We start from the raw sequence: 20,998 nt of genomic DNA on the forward strand, positions 1-20,998 counted from the left end.
TTTTTAAGGTAATTTTATATCTACACGCGATTGGTCAATTAACAACGTTCTTATTTTAAAATCCAATGAGGATAGATTTTTTTAAATATTTTTCCTATTATTCCCAGAAGATGATGATTTCACCGTATTATTTTGGTCCGCCAGTTCTGATAGACCCTGTATTCTAACACGGGGAGTGGAACTGATATCATTCTTTCATTAAATATTCAACAAGAATGCATTCATTCTTTAATAGTCGTGGAGAAATACATAAATATTATTCAATTTGTTTAAACTATATTTATTTTGTTTTTTCAAAGTTTACATTTACATTTATTACTCGTTTAATACTTGAAATGTTCACAAATCAGACGATGCATGCGTTGTAACTGGCAACCAACTGTTTGGCCTGACCAACAGCAGCATCTGCGCAAGCTGTGATGAGTCCTATTTGTTCTTCTATAGCCGCACGGTCAAGTAAGATTTCATCATTAATCAAACTGGGAACAGCATCTGCCTTCTCCTGAATGGTCGCAATCACACCATTGAGGCAGTCCTCATCGGCTTGACCGCAGAAAATAATCTCTTTTTCCTGATCAAAAATTGTTTTCACAGTTGAATCCGCCAGTCCAGAACCTTCTGTATAGATTAGAGTTAATGCCTCGTCAGCTTGATTGTTGACGCAGGTATCCACCGCGTCTGAAGTTACTTTCTCTATAAGTTTTGAAGCAGTACGACATTTGCTTGATCTAACGCTTTTAAAAAGTTTTCCAATCTCTTCTATTTGTTTCTGGGCAGCTGCTTTGGTTTCAATGGCTGCTGTATCTACTTCCACAGCCAACTTCGTGTGTTCCAAAAAAGCTCCATTGAGATTGTCGATTGTGTTTTTTCTTAGAAGATTAAGCGCTTCTTCCGCATCATCCACCAAATCAGATTTGCAGACCTAAGAAAGAAATGAAATATTATATATGATACAACTAGTCCTTACAATTCTTACATTGCCTTTTTTCTTTATTACGATCTATCTCGTGTAAGACCACAGCACAAGCAGCACCTTCTAAAAACCCCGTCTTTATAAAACATATTGGACAAGAAGAAAATGATTTGGAGGAGCTGATTTATCCGTGTTTTTGTAACTCATTTTTTTCGTGGTTTCTTCCTTTTTTCTTTATTACGATCTATCTCGTGTAAGACCACAGCACAAGCAGCAGCTTCTAAAACCCTGTCTTCATAAAACATATTGGACAATTGTTTGACACTTAAAAAATCAGCAAACATCTCACGTTTATAACAACTATAAATTGAATTTAAAAAGTTATGTTATGTTTATGATTTTTGACTATGTTATGCTGTATGTATACGGAACTATAAATCTTGCTTTATAGTTCCGTATACATATAGCATAACATAGTCAAAAATCATAAACATAACATAACTTTTAAAATTCAATTTATAGTTCATGACAAAACGTGATATGATTGTTGACTTTTTAATTGTCAAAATAATTGTCAAATTCAAATATGTTTTGTGAAGACGAGGTTTTAAAAAGCTGCTGCTTGTGCTTCGGTCTTCGGTACTTCGCTCTTATCCCCGCTCTTATCGCTCATCTTAGGGTGTGTTTATGTTGGAGCTGTGATAAACGATAAGAGCAGGGATACTAGCGGAGCAGAGAGAATAATTGTCATTGGTTTGTATTAAGGCGTTTATGTTGGAGCGACGCGTTGAGCACCGCTTGGTGGCCGAGCAGCGATAAGAGCGGCGATAAATGATTTGTCTATTTTCTTTGCTTTTATCAAATTTGTTTGGGATGGATATCGACAGGTTAATTAGTAAAATATTTGTCAGGACCCCCGTGTGGAACCAAAAAATAGAAATCATCATAACAGATGCGAAGAATTTTGCAGGACGTTGCCTTAATTCTTTGTAAAGATGATGAAACTCTCCAAAAACGTGCTTGTGGCAAAATGACCCTTAAAAATTGAGAATAATTTATAAAATTTACAGTTGATTTGTCGAAAAATTTACTTTCGACCGGTATAATTTATTTAAAAATTTTTTTTATTGAGCAGATATTTATAAAAAACTGTTTTTCAAAAAAAAATTATGTTCAAATTTTTGCATCAGAATGTGGCTAATGGCGTATAAAATCAATCTCTGCAATCCGTTTCGAAAAATGTTTGATAGTTTTTTGAATTAAATCGATTTTAATGGAAAAGTTGCTTTTATTGATGGTTGTTGGCTTTGTGTTGTAAATTTTCTCTAACAATGAGTATCTTGTAAAACTGACCTGCTCAGGCGAATTTCTTCGATTTTACAAAGGACCCCCTGCTGTGGCAATAAAAATCCTCTAATAAATCTTATTGTTAAGATATTTGGACATTATGTCGTAAATCATGAAGCAAATACAAATTTGAATATCAAAATGCGTTTATTTCCATAATACCATACGCAAAAATTAATTTAACATGGTAAAATTGTGTGAAAATACCTGAGTGTGCATATGCTACAAAGTTGAATAAATTAAACAATTAATAATTGAGAAAATGGTAAAATTTGACCTAATTAACTTATAAATTTAATTTTTTGATATTATGTGCCTTATGGATAGTAAATTAGGTCTGCAAAATATGAAAGTGAAATCATAATTTTTAAGGTCAATTTTGCCATCGGCGGTAAAAGATGAATCACCCTGTATAGGGTGTGTAAAGTAACAGCACTTGAAAAAAGCATTTCGTCCCCAAAATCACAAATGTCGGGATCTCTAAGATCTATCAAGTTCTGCATGCAGAGCAAAGGTATTTGCTATTATCGAAGCTCCACTATAAAATACCTAGCATGGAAGTGATTTTCGCACTGCTAGTGTCGTTGCTATCATCGCCGCTCTTATCGTTTATCACAGCTCCAACATAAACGTACCCTTAGCTCCAACATAAACGTTCCCTTACACGAGATAGGTCGTAATAAAGGAAATAGGAAGAAACCACGAAAAAAAAAAAATGTTTTTAAATTGAATTTATTGACAGCATGATACATAACATAATAATTGAAATTGGCCAATTCATATGTAAACGGATACGGACTTATGTAATGTTAACGGATCTATAAAGGAATACATTTGATTCAATAGGATTCAATTTTGATATGTTATGCCATATATACATGTTACGGAACTATAAATCGGCCTTAAAGCAAGATTTATAGTTCCGTATACATATAGCATAACATAGTCAAAAATCATAAACATAACATAACTTTTTAAATTCAATTTATAGTTCATGACAAAACGTGATATGATTGCTGATTTTTGTGTCAAACAATTGTCCAATATGTTTTGTGAAGACGGGGTTTTAGAAGCTGCTGCTCGTGCTGTGGTCTTACACGAGATAGATCGTAATAAAGAAAAAAGGAAGAAACCACGAAAAAAACGAGTTACAAAAACAGGGATAAATCAGCTCCTCCAAATCATTTCCTTCTTCACACCGTCCTCAAAGTCTTTGGAAGATTTATCGTACAGTGCTTTGAACCTTTCAACACACAGTACGATTAAAATTTCCTTCATATTTTCCACCTTTTCAATAATGTTTTCAAATTGAATTTATTGACAGCATACCTACACGTAACCGTTTCTATGGAAAAATATTAAAATTCCGTAACTTTCATGGTACATAACATAATAATTGAAATTGGCCAATTCATATGTAAACGGATACGGACTTATGTTATGATAAAGGATCTATAAATGAATACATTTGATGCAATAGGGTTCAATTTTGATATGTTATGTTATACGTACAAGTTACGGAACTATAAATCGGCCTTAAGATTTAAACAGCTGATCCGTGATCCATTATCCGCATAGTGCGTTCACAATCGAGTCTTTAACGCCAACTTTGAGGATAATTTAAATGAACGCACGATTTAATATATTTTTCTACTTCGGTGTCACAATGAGCATTTTGTGACACCGAAAACAGTTTCACAAAGGTCAATGTTATAGCATCATTTCTAGTGATTATTGAATGTGGGGTTGGTATTGATAGTAAATTTCAGTGTTAAATGTGATGTCATTTGAACCTGAATCCATGTTTTAGATCAAAATAAACTATTAAGGGGGTAGATTATTATTGTAATAACATTTATTTCATACTGTCGGTAGATGTTCGATTACATCATCAATTTGAGTCCGGTAGGTGAGTTATAACAGTATCAGAGCCGGAAAGTGTCACTAAGCAACCAATACCTACCGGAATGTTTTATTTTTATACATCAAATCTGACATTGAAAAGTTCTAAAAAACAATAGCAACGGCCGTTGCCGCAGGAAAAAAGATGATGCTATTATCACAGTATAATATGATTTTTAAATTTTTGAAATAAAATAATGATGCACAAGAAATTTCCAGTATGAAATAATAGTTAACTAGTTTGTTAATGAAGGCGATTAATAATCGAAACTGTTTAAAGGACGAACGAGTGTAGCGAGTGAGTGTCTTTAATAGTTGAGATTATTAATCGCCCATTAATATCATTTAATCAATTTAATCAAAATCGTTGATTAATGAAAAATAGTGTATTAATGAGGTCCATTAATACACTACAATTTAGACAAAAGAATTCATTAATATTGAAATTAACAAGCGGTCAACGGAAAAAATAATTAATTCATATCACTAAATTGACCCGTAAATTATCTGGCTGCATTTGATTTGTTAATGTATTAGTCACAAAGTTCTTTAGTTTCTGATGTGTTTGAAATTATAATTATAATTATAATTAGACCTTTAATCTATACATATATTATAAGTGAAGAAAAAACGTTGTAGCCCTTGACATAAAAAAGTTCATATGGAGAATGACTGCAGAAAGATAAAATTTATGTATAATATGTGTTACAAATACGAGTACGTACAGTCGTTGACCAAAATAAGATGGGACAAAAAAATTTCGATTGTGTAATTCGATATTTTTGCGAAATCCATCTTTTAGGAAACAAAAGTGTCAAAAATTAAAAAAAAAATCTGTTGGCATTTATTTTAGTTTATTCATTGGTATAAATTTGAGAATAAGACGTTTTAATTAACAATCGTAAATGTTTTCCTACTTTAGAGAACCAAATACAAATGAACAAGTTTACCGACAGTTTTCAAAAACTCACAATTATTTAATTGAACATAGTGACAGTGACAAGGTGACAAGTAGAAAAAACACAACCTAACTTTTTGTAGATCAATCGTCAAATCAAATCAAGTTGTAATCTGAGTTACACTACACAAATCTTTGAATTGTGAAACTGTCCAAGGTAACACTTTGTCCTATTTTATTTTGGTCAACGACTGTACATTAAATTAAATAAAAAAAAATATATAGCACCTGCGCATATCGGTCCTCTCGTTGGTCGACACTATAATGATACGCGTTGGGCTGCTTGGGGAGGGTTCGAATCCGATGTAACGCAGTGGGGGAAACACAAACTTTATTCAACAAATAAACAAGGAGGTAGAGGTAAATACAGAGTACGGAGAAGACTTTCGTCCGACTCGTCCACCTGAGGAGCATTCCGGAGCAGAGCTATTCAAGGTCTGGTTTAAAAAATTAAATCAATTGCTCCTCAAACACTTTTTACACACTGTTACGCCCATCAATTAAATTTAGTATTGGAAGATTCGTGTAAACAAATTAGAGAATGTAGAATTTTTTTCTCAAACGTTTCGGGATTTTCTGCATTTTTACAAAATCTACTAAACGTACCAACCTCTTGGATTCAATTTGTAAAAAAAGATTACCAAGTAAACTCCATCCATTTTCAATCTACATTGCTGTTAGGGAATTTTCTTTTTTTGTATTGACTATTCCATTCACTTGTCATTTGTTAAAAATGGACCAACAAAAACACAATTTTACATATTTGTTACCATGGTTTCAAAAAATTGGACATAATATTCCCACTCGTGGAAATTGTATCGGTAATACCACTACGAGTAGTGATCCCAGCGATTTCTGCGTTAATTTCTTCTTCCGATTTGCTGACAAATTACCAAAGTTGGTTCATGAAATAGTCCTCCGAATACAACTCGTAGTCCAAATTATGTACACTATTTTTCAAACTGGTTTCACTCATTCAATTGTGCTTGCGAATCTCACTCGTGCTGACGCACTCGTGGATTCATTCCCAAGCACAATTGATAATTCGTGACCAGTTTGAAAAATAATCGACATAATTTGGACTACTCGTGGTATTATAAATGAAAGTATTTTATTTTTTCTAATATTGAACATTCAAAGCGGGCGTTTTGAATTTGTCAGAAAATTTGAGACTGTCAGATTTTACGATTAGATTTATAATTATATATTATAATATATAATATAATATACAGGCTGTCCCAGAATTCGCGGATCAAACTTAGAGTGCGTTTTCCTTGGTAATAACTGACAGCAATAGCGTTTTAAAAAAAGTACAGGGTATAATCGATTATTTGTAATGAATAATTAAAGTTGACCAATCAGAAGGACGCTGTTAATTTGAATTTCAGGTAAATTTAACCAACAGTTTGAATTGCCTAGCAATATAATTCTAGTAAGATTGGTATGGAATTTCCAGTAAATGTTTGGGCAACTGTAAAGATTTTGACAACGTCAAGTTATAATTTAATTCGAAATTGTCAAACTTTGTATTGAAATCATGTACAGTTGGCTTCAAAAAAAACGGGAAATGAAATTTGACCTAATGTGAATTGGAAATTTAATTTGTCAATTTATGTCAATTTGTGTCTGTTTGACAGTAGTATTTCTGACACATAAGTGCAGTTTTTTAACCTAAATTCTAAAAGGCCGTTTCAAACTATAAAATTTTTATAAAATCTGACAGAACTTTTTCTGACAGTTCCCGTTTTTTTTTTTAAGCCAACCGTATACAGCTGCAGAGTATGCCGAAATGCTCATACTTTATGGAGAGTGCGGGCGCAATGCACGTGAGGATGCAAGAGAATATGCAATATGTTTTCCACGACGTTTGCCATAACGTATTTTTACGGTTGGTGGATCGTGCTGGAGACACTTGGTCCTTGGTGCCTATATGACAAGAAATTGGTAGTCCCCCGCGAGAAGTTAGAACGCCAGAGACTGAAGATGCTGTTCTTCAGTCCTTTGATGACGACGGTAGAAGAAGTATATTTGAAGAACTATATTTACCGGGACCTATCAATATTTTAGAAGAACTGAATGACCAAATTCACGAAGCACTGGCTACTGTTATTCCTAATATGCTTAGACTGACAAGTGACTATATCATTCATTACTTTATAAACCAATAAGAATCTTTGATTTTCTTTAGTTACCATGTACAGGGTTATTCTAAATGATTGTAGTCGAAGTAGGCGTGAAAACTGAATGTAAAATTTATGGTTGCCGCTCCACATAAAAAAACATCAAAATGATGTGAATAAGTGAGTACACACCGTTCACACACGGGGGTTAAATTGGGTGCAAAACAACTCAATATTTTTAAAATTGATTGCAAAACGACTCAATATTTCTGGATTCAATAATTAATTTAACAAAAATAAATAACAATCTCATCACCGCACTTTTCACCAAAAAAATGACAGTGACAGCGACAAAACTGACAGTTCACATGAAAGCGGCAAAAATGTAATAACATGGGCATGGCCTACTTCGACTACAATCATTTAGAATAACCCTATATTACCAGGGCGATTTCGAATATACGAACTTTTGTATATTCGAATATACCAACCTTTGTATTTTCGCTCGCCGCCTTAACTTACAAAATTTTTTGCGCTAACCGTCACATTAACGTCACATTAAATCGCTCTGCTACTGAATGCCCCAATCGGTTTCGGGAACCTGTTTATTTATTTATTTATTTTATTCATGATATAGTCTACCCGTATACAACTCGAGGATGGAAAATTCTCGATTACTCGACGTGTTGCCGGAAACACCACTCGATCTACGATCTCGTGGTCTCGTATAATCGAGAATTTTCAATCCTCTAGTTGTATAATACGTATATGATAATTTAATAAAATTTAATAAAAGTTTGTGAGGTGAAGCCGTGCGTGATGCGCATATTTTAGAACATTTAACAACGACATAACTAAATCAAATTGGGGATTCATGTTTGATGGTTGATCTACCTACTCGTATGTTACCTTACCAAAAATCAAAAATGTGCACTGAACCAAATCAAAATAACCACGCACGGAAAATGACAGAAAGATAACCAGCACAGAACAAGAGCAGAACAAATTATTATTCAAACTGTTACTGAATTATATTAGTTGGCGCGAAGGCGCCACGTCGCGACTGCCCACTGGAGTAATAAACTGGCGTGATTTTACGTCATTTTTGGGGGATGATTTCCTATTGGTTAAAAGGCGCGCGTTAATAGCTATTTGTGCAATAAGTTAGGAAAAGTGATTTTTTTCCTTACGAGATGCGGGATTTTTAATCGAGACGAAGTCGAGATTAAAAACGCGTCGAGTACGGAAAAAACACTTTTCCTACGAATTGCACACATGATTTTTTCTACTGGAGTTTGGAAAATACATAAAATTTGGATATTTTTAATATACTATTAATTATTTCTAAATTAAAAAGCGAAATCAAAATTGTTCTGCTTTCGTTACCATAGAGAAACAATTTATTAATGAAAAATTGTGAAGGCGTTTAAGCTTTCGTCTCAATTAAATACCAGTTTTTACGTTACGTATCCCAGGAGACGACCAAAATTGAACTTTTAGTGTTGAAATATTATTTCCGCCCATAGTAGGAAATTTTTCACTTTTCCTAACTCAAATTAGTATTACAATGTTGAAGTTTTCCAAACTCTAGTAGAAAAAAAATATGGTGTAGCTCAATGCATGCAGCCAAAATTGCTAAATTTCCATCCAATCTTAAACTTAAACTCTTAGGGCCAGTTTACAGAAGCGAAATTAAATTAATCGTAGTCAAATGCGAGATTAACTGAACACGTGACGAGATTGAACCAATCGAAGTTGCGGATTCATGGGTTAATCGCGCATTAAAATTTAATTCGAATTAAATATTTAATTCTCTTTCTATAAACTGGCCATTAAAGTAGTTCAAATCACTTCAAATCGCTTTAGTACCGCCGTCGTGGTCAACCGTGCTCTTTCATCATGTATTCTGCAGCGGATTATGTCTATTTTCAAGAGCATTTCAGGAACGGTTTTATATAAATTTTTGGTTGGTCTATTAGGGAATCGTGTGGTATGTCTTTAATAGAAATTAGTTTACATGTCAGCTAACTTCCCTCTTTAGGTAGGATCTTTTGAAATTCCTGCACGGTAAGCGCGAGACATTCACCCAGAATTTTGAATGGAGAATTTTTGAACGCAGAACTTCCCAATTTGCTTGAAGACATTCCACTTCTTTTTTGTGCTACCGGCTAGTTTCAACACGACGGCGCACTACCACACTTCAGTCGACAAGTTGGAGTAATTTTGGATTAACAGTATCCTCATCGATTGATAAGTTGTGGTGGACCACGACACTGGCCTGTGCGGTCCTATTGCCTTATTGCTACAGGAGAACAATTCAGGAGTTGCGTTCAGGAAGCTTTTGCCACAATTACTCCTGAAATGGTTACGAATTCTAAACTGAATCTTTTGCGACTGGCACGGTTATGCTTGCAAATGAATGGTGGCCACTTTGAGCACTTCCTCTGATTGTATTTATTTTTCGTTTCATAATCGCTTTTGGCTTGTGTTATACCTTTTCCTCCTGTTTTGTACGATAAGCTCACGTGCATCAGAATAAACAAGGTTGTTTTCAGAACCGCCATTTGTTGTTTTATTTTAAAAAATAGTACATAGATTCATGTGATCGATGGCGAATGTGACATCTTGAATGACATCTGCCTTAACGTAACATGTTGATGTTGACACTTTAGCGGACATGTCATTCTGACATTATTTAATTGTGACAATTTATAAACTTAGCAACCGATTTTATTCACATTAACACCTCAGAGTTCCCTTTCTGGAATTGGTAAATCTTAGATGTCTCACAACTCTCTTATGCAAGCCATTAATTGTTCTTCGTTTGCATTTTTCTGTTTTCTCTGGGGCGCGAGTTCTGGGACACCCTGTATAATATAATTATATTATAAGAATATTTATAATAATATGAATATATAACTCAAGAAGGAGAAATTATTAAAAATTTAAATAAAGTAGAATTTTATAAATACTTATTTAGGTATTAATCAATCAAATCATATTCAACACCCAATCATAAAAGAAAATTTAGAAAAGCAAATTTATTTAAGAATTAAATCTCTTTTAAAATCAAAATTAAACTTTAATAATTCAATTAAAGCAGTTAATACATAATATGCTGTTCCATTGCTGACCTATTCTTTTGGTGTTATAAAATGGTCCAAAACTAATTTACAGAATATAAACATTCAAACTAGAGTTCTCTTTACACGATTTTGTAAACATCACCCCAAATTTGCTATTGAAAGATTTAATTTACCACGCGAAAATGGTGGTAGGGATTTTTCAAATCTAGAAATTCTACAACACAATCAAATTGCTTCAGTAGACTTTTTTTAATGCTTTGGTTTCAGCGGATAAAGGTTACACACCTTTAAATTTAAGTGATAATATAATTTCAGATATTGTTGAGCCAAATATACCTGACACTGTAGCAAATATAAAATAGGAGTCTTTACATGGGAGATATTTTAAAGAACTGGAACAACCAGAAATTAATATTCAGGCTTCGTATGCATGGCTTAAAAAATCAAATATTCACTCTGAGACTGAGGGTTTTATACGGGGTCATTATAAATGATTGTACCATCGTAGGTGGCTGTGCGTGTGCGCTATGCTTTAGGTGCGCCGCTACGCACACTAGTTGTTACAAACATATATTATGACCCGGTATTTGCAATACAAGATCGTGTTATAAATACAAGAAATTATAAAAAACACATATGCGGTTTGCAATCGATCATTGATAAATGTAGGATTTGCGGAACTGAAGGGGAAACTATTGAACACATCATTTCTTCTTGCACCGTTTTGGCTCAAAGCGAATATAAGAAACGTCATGATATATTCGCAAAAATTATACACATGAATTTAGCAGTTAGATTCAACTTATTAAAGGATACACAACCACATTATATTTATAAACCAGAAAGTTGTTTGGAAAATGACAATTACAAATTATATTTTGATCGTACAGTTTTAACAGACATTCATATTCAGCATAACAGACCAGACATTATTATTTTAAATAAACAACAAAAGCAAGCATATCTTTTAGATATAGCTGTTCCATATTCACACAATATATCACAGACATATAACACAAAAATTAATAAATATTTAAAACTCTCCGTTGCTATGAGAAATCTTTGGTGTTTAGAAAAAATTTCGATTTTACCACTTATAATTTCAGCAACGGGAATAGTACCACAATCTCTTTTTAAAAATTTAAAAATTTTGGATTTAGAGAACACATTGGTAGTTGAAATTCAAAAAGGGATATTATTCCTTAACATTGACACAGACCACAAAACACAAAAAAGTCAAAATGTGGAGGCGAGACGCCGGTGATTATGTTGATATGATAAGCACTGCATTACTTGATAGTAATATCCGTAATAGTGTATGTACTCCGGCAAAATTGCCATGCCGCCGGGTAGTGGAGGGTTAGTATATTTTAATACTGTAACACTGGTTTGTGTTTAAATATGTTTATTTTGAGGTTGAGATACAGAAACCATATATTTTAAATCACTGGAACGGTCCAGAGGACGTGGAAGGCTCCAAGACCGCCGACAAGCCGTTTGTCAGGGTGCGTAAAGCGCTTCACCAAATCGTCTGGGAGACCTCGAGTTTCCCCAAGATGACCCCGGCTGTACCTAGTCGGTGGTGCTGTCTTAGGCGAGAAAGCGAAGTGTTCTGTCTTCTGATCGGGGTGTCGCAGATCTTATAGGGGTGGATTCTTCTTGCGTAGCCTGGAGAGTCACAGCGGTAGGGTGAGGGTAGTACGATGGTGGGCGTAAGCAGCGCTACTCTGGCGCCTGAAGTCGGAACTACTCGTACGCTTGTTACAATACCAAATAAAATTCCAAGCATTCATTCGTTTTCGAGTGATGACGTCATCTATATGTATTTTTTTTAATGGAAACCTATTTTTGTTATTAATTCTGATAGCCCTTTTAATTGTCTAAACGACAGTATAAAAATTTTGTTATATTACATAAGGAAATTTTTGAGAAAAAAAAAAAGTTGGAAAAAATAAATTTTATAACAAACAAAAACAAGTCAAAAAATCAAGTAGGTAAATCAAACAGTCAAATGTTACTGTCAATTTCATTCGTATGTGTTATTTGTTTTACAAGACGTTTTGGAAAATGATTCATTTAACAGAAACACAAGGAATAGAAATTCGAACATTTAATTCCGTAATTTCAAAATACATTTTTATTTGTTTGTGTTTCCATGGCTACAAGAATGTCTTTATAAGTAATTCATGGCCTGCTACGAATAAAGTTCTACTTTTAATAATTTGTGATTGACTTTTATTTACACTGCCGCTCAAAAAATTCCGGACACCTAAATTTTGGAAATTTAAACGACTTAATTTTTTTATTTTCATAATTTCAAGTCATGTTATTAATTAACTAGGTCTATTATAGTGTCTTGGGCAAAAAACGTGATGCCTACATTGTTTTTTTTTAGGAACTTCTTGATTTTAATCAATTTTTCACTTTAGCCCTATTTAAAATTGTTTGCTTATCAAGTTGGTTTTTACTTAAGTTAATGTTTTATGACAGCTGAATTTTACATGTCAGATTGAATACTCATTTGCATAAGATGCTGCTTGAAATTTCTGCTCAAATTGTTGCTTTAAACAACGATGGCCGAAGTGTGCGGTATATTGCACATCTTAACATAGCCCGAAGTACTGTGTAAGACACTCTCTCCCGCTTCCGTAAGACATATAAATTTACCAGAAGGCCCGGATCTGGCCGTAGACGGTCAACAAATTCCCGGGATGACCGTTTTCTCCATCTCTCTGTGCTGCGAGATAGGGGACTGCCAGCAAATATTCTTGCTGGACGACTAGCTGCTGCTAGTGGAGTCACAATTTCAGAGCAAACAGTGCGGAGGCGACTTAGAGAAGGAGGTCTGTCTTCGAGATCACCAGCTACAGGCCCTAGACTAACTGCAGGACATCGAAGAGCACGACTAGAGTTTGCACTCCAATATGTGAATTGGGGTGTGAATGAATGGAGAAGCCTTCTCTTCACGGGAGCGATACAGTCAATGCTGCATGTCTCCCAGAACTGGATTTAATGGAGGCAGCATTATGGTTTGGGGTGGTATCTCTTTAGACGCTTGCACCGATTTGATTTTTGTTGAGAACGGCGCAATGACGGCACATAGGTACATTCTTGAATGTTTAGAACCACATGTGGTTCCCTATGCGCCATTTATCGGAGAGAATTTTCTCTTAATGGATGATAACGCCCGTCCGCACAGAGCTAGAATTGTTGACCAATATTTAGAACAAGTTGGTGTACAACGTCTTCCGTGGCCAGCGTGTAGTCCCGACTTGAATCCCATTGAGCTCGTCTGGGATTTTCTTTCCCGAAGAGTCAGACGTCGCCAACCCCGACCAGAGAACTTAAACGACTTAAGAGTGGCGTCGGAGGAAGAATGGGCACAAATAACTCAAGATTACCTATCCACTCTAATTGAAAGCATGCCTAATCGACTAAGGAAAGTGATTAGAGCTCGTGGTGGCATCACGCGATATTAACTTTAATTTGGCAGTACTATTTCAAGATATTCATAACATGTTAATTTCTAACTCTTCAATTTTCTTGTTAATTTATTTTGTGTTAACTTTGTTTTTTAGTGTTAAGTTGATGTTTTATATTTATTAATACAATTTTAGATATTCTATGACTTTCCATAAATGAAATCGACAATTTGGAGGGTGTCCGGAATTTTTTGAGCGGCAGTGTATTTCTTATGTTAGAATAACATTTAAATATACAGGATGTGCTATATTTTTGAAGTTAGAAAAACATAATGAATCTAACTGTACCAAAAAAATTATATGTTGCCATTTAAAAAAATAAAGTTGACCCTTGACACTTGCAAGGTAGGGTTGCTAAGGGCAACATTTTGTATCCAGTTCATAGGATAGTCTAATTATTACCCTTTTGAGGTGACGTCACTATTTCCTTCCTCGCTTTCTCTTTATTGAAACGACAGAAACAGAAAAAAACAAAAAAAAAGGCACGTTTATTTATTGATGGTCATTTTGAGGTTATTTTATGCTCCTGTCAATTTGACAAATTTTTAATTTCTTTCACTTATTACCAGTCTTAGGACAGAATAGTCCCGGATAAGTCGACCAGTACAACTTTGCGTAAATACCCCGCTCACATATAAACACGATTCAGCTGGTTCGCTTTAAACAAAAGGGAACCAGGTGAATCGTATTTATGTACTATTTTGTCCTAACACTGCTTATTACATTAATTACAAACATAATCTTTTGAAGCAATTGTCAACAAATTTGAAACATTATAGTTATTTATGATCAATTCAAATTTGTTTCTGATCCTAGCTTAAACATACGTGAAGTTACTAGATAATGACGTCATTGCAAAAGGGTAAAAATTGGACTATACTTTTCGAACCTTTTAATTTGATACATACATATATCGCTCGTTGAAATCGGATTTCAAATCAGAAACTGTAGTGAGCCAGTTTAAAATTTAAAATTTTAATTCCCGGTACCGCCACGAGAGCGCGCCAAATGGGAAGGTACTAGCGGCTAGACTAGGAACTAAGGGATGGGGTTGGTAATCCTGGCGAGTTGGCAAGGCGAAAAGCGGAAATATATCGGGGGTAAAGCGGTCTCTCGCGCGGGTAGTTGAAGGGGGGAGCACTTTTGTTTGGTTTTTCGAAACGAACACACCTTGCGAAGAGCGATCCAGTTTCCCAAATTTGTAAGTTAAATCTGAATCAATTTCACTACCGTCTGGAGTAGATATTTTGTGACCTCGTGAGGAATTCGACGTTTTAATTCACCTGGGTAATTTATCCCACTTTCGTTGCCTTTTTTTGTGTTTTGTTTTTGGGACCAGGACCACGTGGTAAGGGTATGTTGTAGATTTCATTTTGTTGCATGCTGTTTCTTTAAGAAGCGCCCATTTGTTAATTTTAAGCCTTATCTTTCTCCCGGGAGGTTTATTATTTTAGCAATCTGGTGATTTCGAAAATTCGGGGCCGCCGTCCGGACCGTGTGCGTCCATTTTGTTTTTCTTTCACTAACATTTTCTAACGGCACTCGACCCGCCATATTTTTGTTTAGTATTGCCAGCGAGTATTGTATTCCTTTTTAAAGCGCTTTTATTTTTATCGTTATTTAACTTCGCGTTTTGTTCTCTTTTATTTCCTCATTGTTTAATGTTGCGTTTTGTTTTGCTTATGTTATCCTTGTTTAATGTTGCGTTTTGTTTTACTTATTTTATCATTGTTTAATGTTGCGCTTTGTTTTGTTGGATTTTCTCATCGTTTAATGTTACGCTTTGTTCGATAGAATTAAACTCTGTTTTTTTTCCTTCATGTTGTTACTAGATTTCGGAAAAGTTAAAGTAAAATGTTGTAAGTGCGCCCCTGTGGGAGCTAGGTGACAATCAGGAAGTCGTGGGGTTGTTTAGTAAATTTCTGTGGAAGCTACGGTTATTTAGAGCCGTTAGCGGGGGCGGACCTTAGTCTTTGCGGGAGCGGCGTCGGGATGTTTTCGTGAAGCTTCCGTCGACGGTTATAGAGACTTCGGGGTTTTGTCCGGAAACGGTTGGTTGGGGACGGCGGACCTAGGTCTTTGCGGATGCGGTCTAGGAATGCTAATCGTACGACCCCGAAACGCTCTGTCACTCATGCTTGGTCGGTGAAATAGTCTGACGTTCATTAATACCCCGAATATCTATAAACGTCGCTTGATTTCAAGATGATTCAGATTATTCCTCTGAGTCCCCTCGCGGCCGAAAGTTTGTTACCTCCAGCTCTAAGCTCCCGTTGGCTTACCTTGACTGCGTAGTTCCAAATTAAACATTGTTTTTGCCATTAATCAAATTGTAAAATATGAGTAATACCTGGGATACGGTTTTTGAAGAGGGTTTTTCATCCGTCCCTGTCTGTAATAACTGCCTTATAATTTGTTTACTTGTTTTGCAAGCTTTAACCTGTCATTTTGTCTGTTATGTACCCGTTTTCTGTTATGTTAAATATTGTTGCATTCATCTTGTCGTTTATCTTTGTGATGTACTCAACTAGTTAATTTCTTGTACTTCGTTAAACTTAGTTTCTGTCTTTTTGGATCCGTTTCATTTTTTTTCATCAAAGTTATTACAGGCATTTTTAATAAAAGGTATTTTGCGTCCCTCACATGTGTGTTTTATTGGCGGCACTCTTCCAACTGGAACCCTCACCGTTTGCATTCCGAACCTTTTTCCGCCAAAAGAAAATCACAACGTAGGGCGCCTCCGATTCGATGACGATCACGACCACATTTGTTACCGTTTTGCGCAGGTTCAAATATTTGGCGGAAAAGGTAATGTTTTCAGATCATTACAAAAGATATTAGCTGGGGCGTTTTTTTTGTGATCAATCTGTATACAACGGGTCTCATGTAAGAGTACGAGCCTGAGGAAGTCTAAACGCAACACAAAATACATACATTTGACAATGGGAATTAGATTCATTAAAAATTATAAATTGTAGTTTTGGACATCCCTAACTAACTTAATAGCTGGGGAGCTTTTCCGCAAATGCGTGAACAAAGTATTACATGTTTAAGTAAATAGGTACAAAAATGGAAAGTTACACATCTGTACGCTACGCATTTTTCGGGGAAACGCAATCACCCCACCATGCAAGGGCGACACCTGGTGGAAGAATCTCAAGTGGTCGGAGTCTGGGACTAACGAATAACGATAACGAATATGAAGATTAGAGAGAACTATTGATGAGAGCGTGTGTTAGCTGTATTTTTTTGAATTTATTTATACTTTATTTAACTGTTGTTCATAATTATTGTCCGTACATATTCGTACATATCAATATTTCCTTTATTGAATTTTTTAGAGTTATTAAAAATTTGTAATAAAATAAGTAAAGAAATAAATGGCGATACTATTTTAATAACAATATTAAATGAGTAATCAGCAAAAATGTCCATGAACAATACAATATACACTATACGAAACGGCAATGAAGTTAGCATCAAATTCCAATCGATTTTCCCCACGACCTTGCTTTTCTACAATCGTCCAGCTAAGTAACTAACTATTCTGATCTGCAAGTGAAGTGAAGTCAAACAAAAATAATTTATAAAAAGATTTCAGCTTTTATATTTTTATTTTAAATTATATGTTTGCAATACTGATGCAGTACCTAGATAAGGTTTAAAATCATAAATAGAGGTGTACCAACAAAATCCAGATTAAAAAAATAAATTTAATTTAAATTGTTGTTTTTAGAAAATGAATTTTAATTTTTTGATATTTATTAATGAGGATGCAAATTTTACCACATTGGCATAATTTTACACAAGATTTTTACTTGATAAGTACAAAATAGTCTCGTGACTGTAAGCAATTATTGCATACTAACCAAAGTTTTAATTGCAAGGTCAACTAAAACACACCTAACTATTAACACATTTTGTCACAGGTGAGTTCCCCGCTGGATGTTAGTATTTCAAAAACAAAAACCGATCGAAAGAACAAAACACACTCGCTGGACGATTGTGGTGCCGTGGTAACGCGATGCTGTGCGAACAGAATCAAGCCGACGTCGACGTAAACAAATCAGCGGAGGCGTCTCAAGGAATTTTTTATATAGCTAACAAGAGAAATGTTGCGAAGTCGGTCACGGGCAATTGTAAATAAATAATGCAAGAAAAACGGTACTTCCGCTGTTATTTATAGACCATCACACACGCAAATCATGCGAAATATTTCGATTTGAAGGCACCTCAGTCATGGAGCCCCACCTCAAACATGCACGTGCATATTGTTTACACTGGTCGACACGGTAACACGGCAACCGCAACAGGAGATAAGATATGATATTGTTTGAACACTTACAACAGTATATATTTGTTAGTGAGCTTCCATCAAGAAAAAAAAACGGGTAATTTTTGACGTGTGGGGTGAGGATTTTCCAAAATGTTCATGGTGAATTTTAGTTTGAAGAATAGAGTGATAGGAATCGGAGGACTTCATGCGGTAAGTTTCACTTGTTGTGCTTTCGTCAGTGATTTTTCGTTTGTTTACGTAATTAAATTTTAAGAATTTAAGAATTCATTGATTTTGGCGTGAGAAGTTAGACAACCAAATTTACACAGTTGTAAAGAGTTCAGTTGCCTAAATGATAACGGCGCAACTATAGTGCTTTTATCTTTGCAAGGAACTTTGACTTAAGCCATAAATAAACCGAACAAAGACCCTACTTAAAGAAATTCATTGTGATATTGTATCTGTCAATCACTAGGCGGTCTCGGACCAAAAAATTACCTGGGGTATTACTCAAAATATTTGTCGGAGACCGTCTAGTGATTAACAGGCACAATATCACAATAAATTTCTTTAAGTAGGGTCTTTGTTCGGTTTATTTAGGGCTTACGTCAAAATTCCTTACCAAGATAAAAGCACTATGCTGGGTGCCCCAAAATTCGCGGAACAACTCAATGGGGGCAACTCATGTTAGAAAATAATGAAAACAATCATTAAAAAATTCTCTACCTCTTAAATTTGAAGATATGGGGGCTCAAAAGGTGCAGCTTTGATCTCATTTATTTTAAATGTAAAAAAAAAGTTTTTACTACATATTTATCTTTTTTTTTATTGGTAACCTATTTTGCTTATTTAAAGCACGCCTCAGCGTGTATAAATCCAACTTTCAAAAACGCGCGTTTTTTAAAGTTTCCATGGCAACATCAACAACCCGAGAAGACCTGAGAAACGTGAAGTCTAAATGTTAACCTTTTAATGATTGATCTGACAGGAGTACCTTGTAACGTCAAATAAAATACTACTAACAAATGTTTCAAAAGCTTTAATCTTTAATCAAATATTCAACAACCTTAGGGGCAGTTTATTGAAAGAGAATTAAATATTTAATTCGAATTAAATTTTAATGCGCGATTAACTCATGGATCAGAAACTTCTATTGGTTCAATCTGATCACGTGTTCAGTTAATCTCGTATTTGATTAACTTAATTTCGCTTCTGTAAACTAACCCTCAGGGACAGTTTATAGAAAGAGAATTAAATATTTAATTCGAATTAAATTTTAATGCGCGATTAACCCATGAAGCCGCAACTTCGATTGGTTCAATCTGGTCACATGTTTAGTTAATCTCGGATTTGATTACGATTAACTTAATTTCGCTTCTGTAAACTGGCCCTCAATCTTTTAAATGAATGTGAATAATACAGTTGGGATTAAGTGACAGATTGCAAATTAATTTTGTTTTTTTTTTTATTTTCCATGACAACGAAAGGTATATTCATATCACATCACTAATGTATTCACGTTCATATTTCCATTTTTTGTAATATTATACCAGTATTTATGATCTCAAAGTGTATCAATAAAAAAAATAGCGTTAAGTGTTCGTGGATAACTGGTCTTTAAAACACTTGCTCTATTTCGAAAACTCCAGCTGCGCCGTCGTCCCGAAAAATCGCGCGTGTTTTAAAGACCTTAATATCCACTTATACTTTAATATACAATACTAGCCAGTGGCATAATAATTCTGAACGATTGTGATCAAGTTTGCAATTACATATTTTCTTCATTACTTTCAGCATTTCCAAATAGTAATTTTATGTCCGTTTTACATAAAATAACGTACAGCAACATGGCTTTGATTTTTCACTCCCATTTCCATGGATACAACAAAAATGAAATATTTGTAGACTATTCGAAGATTATTTCATTCATAGTTGTTTCAACCAATCATATTCCATCACTCAACAATGAATACAACATTTCAAATGGAAAAATTAATCTATAGTCTGTCTCAATTCTAAATTTCCACCAACACTGCATTCTACGTTGGAAATACAACCAGCAACACTGTTTGGCGAAAAATGCGTCAAATTGTATTTGTTAGGTTATCTGTCAATTTCAGTTTTTACAACTCAAAATTTTAGAATAAAAGAAAAGTACGAAAACCTTTTTTAAAATGCAGCAAGTAGGTGGAAAATCAAATTCTAAAAGCAAATTAATCTTATCAACTAATTTTACTAAACTCAAAGGATAATGAGCTTAATATTCACCATTATGATGAAGCTTTAGCAGCCTGGGGTGTAGCAAATGAGAACGAAATACCAACAATTCCACAATTTCAGAAGAATTGGGATAATATTAATATTAATATTAATGATTTAATCTTTAATTCACCTAGAGACTTGGCTCGTTTTAAAGCTTTGCAATGCAGAGAATCAGGATCTTGGTTACATGCAATACCTTCTCCTAATATTGGTACTCTTTTAGATAACACTTCCTTCCAAGTTTGTATTGGTTGAAGATTGGGTTGTAATCTTTGTACACCTCATATTTGCAAATGCAATGCGAAAGTTGACGAAATTGGCACCCACGGTCTAAGTTGTTTCAAAAGCAGTGGTAGATTTTCAAGACACACTGAAATTAATTCCATTATCAATCGGTCTTTAACTTCAATTCATGTGAATTCAACTTTAGAACCAAACGGACTGTCTCGGGATGACGGAAAACGCCCAGATGGGATGACTTTAGTACCGTGGATTAAAGGTCAACCTTTGGTTTGGGACGTTACTGTTGTAGATACACTTGCAGACAGTTACGTATTGAAATCATCTGAAGTCTCAGGTTTTGCCGCTGAAATGGCTTGCAAACGCAAACATAGCAAATATAGTTCAATCATTTCGTCAAACTACGTGTTTA

The 20,998-nt window shown here is 34.7% G+C and overlaps 1 protein-coding gene and 1 long non-coding RNA gene across 6 annotated transcripts in view; one reads left to right on the forward strand and one right to left on the reverse strand.

Moving 5' to 3' along the window:
- Positions 1-256: 256 nt before the first annotated feature.
- LOC138133781 (uncharacterized) lies at positions 257-8,225 on the reverse strand. 2 transcript variants are annotated; one of them, XR_011160518.1, is made up of 2 exons: positions 8,155-8,225; positions 257-922 (listed from the first exon to the last, which is right to left on the reverse strand). It is a non-coding gene; the product is annotated as an uncharacterized lncRNA (long non-coding RNA). The 2 variants fall into 2 exon arrangements; XR_011160519.1 differs by lacking the exon at positions 8,155-8,225 and adding an exon at positions 977-1,351.
- Positions 8,226-17,826: 9,601 nt separating this feature from the next.
- Positions 17,827-20,998, forward strand: part of LOC138133671 (uncharacterized) — a 43,005-nt gene continuing 39,833 nt past the window's right edge. The window contains exon 1 of one of the 4 annotated variants that reach the window (XR_011160472.1): positions 17,827-18,294. The gene's annotated coding sequence lies outside the window, so the exon portion shown is untranslated. The remainder of the gene's footprint in view (positions 18,295-20,998) is intronic. The other 3 variants (XR_011160469.1, XR_011160471.1, XR_011160470.1) reach the window with 3 other exon arrangements.

This window comes from Tenebrio molitor, chromosome 6, assembly GCF_963966145.1.
Source record: "Tenebrio molitor chromosome 6, icTenMoli1.1, whole genome shotgun sequence".
Classification (NCBI taxonomy): domain Eukaryota; kingdom Metazoa; phylum Arthropoda; class Insecta; order Coleoptera; family Tenebrionidae; genus Tenebrio; species Tenebrio molitor.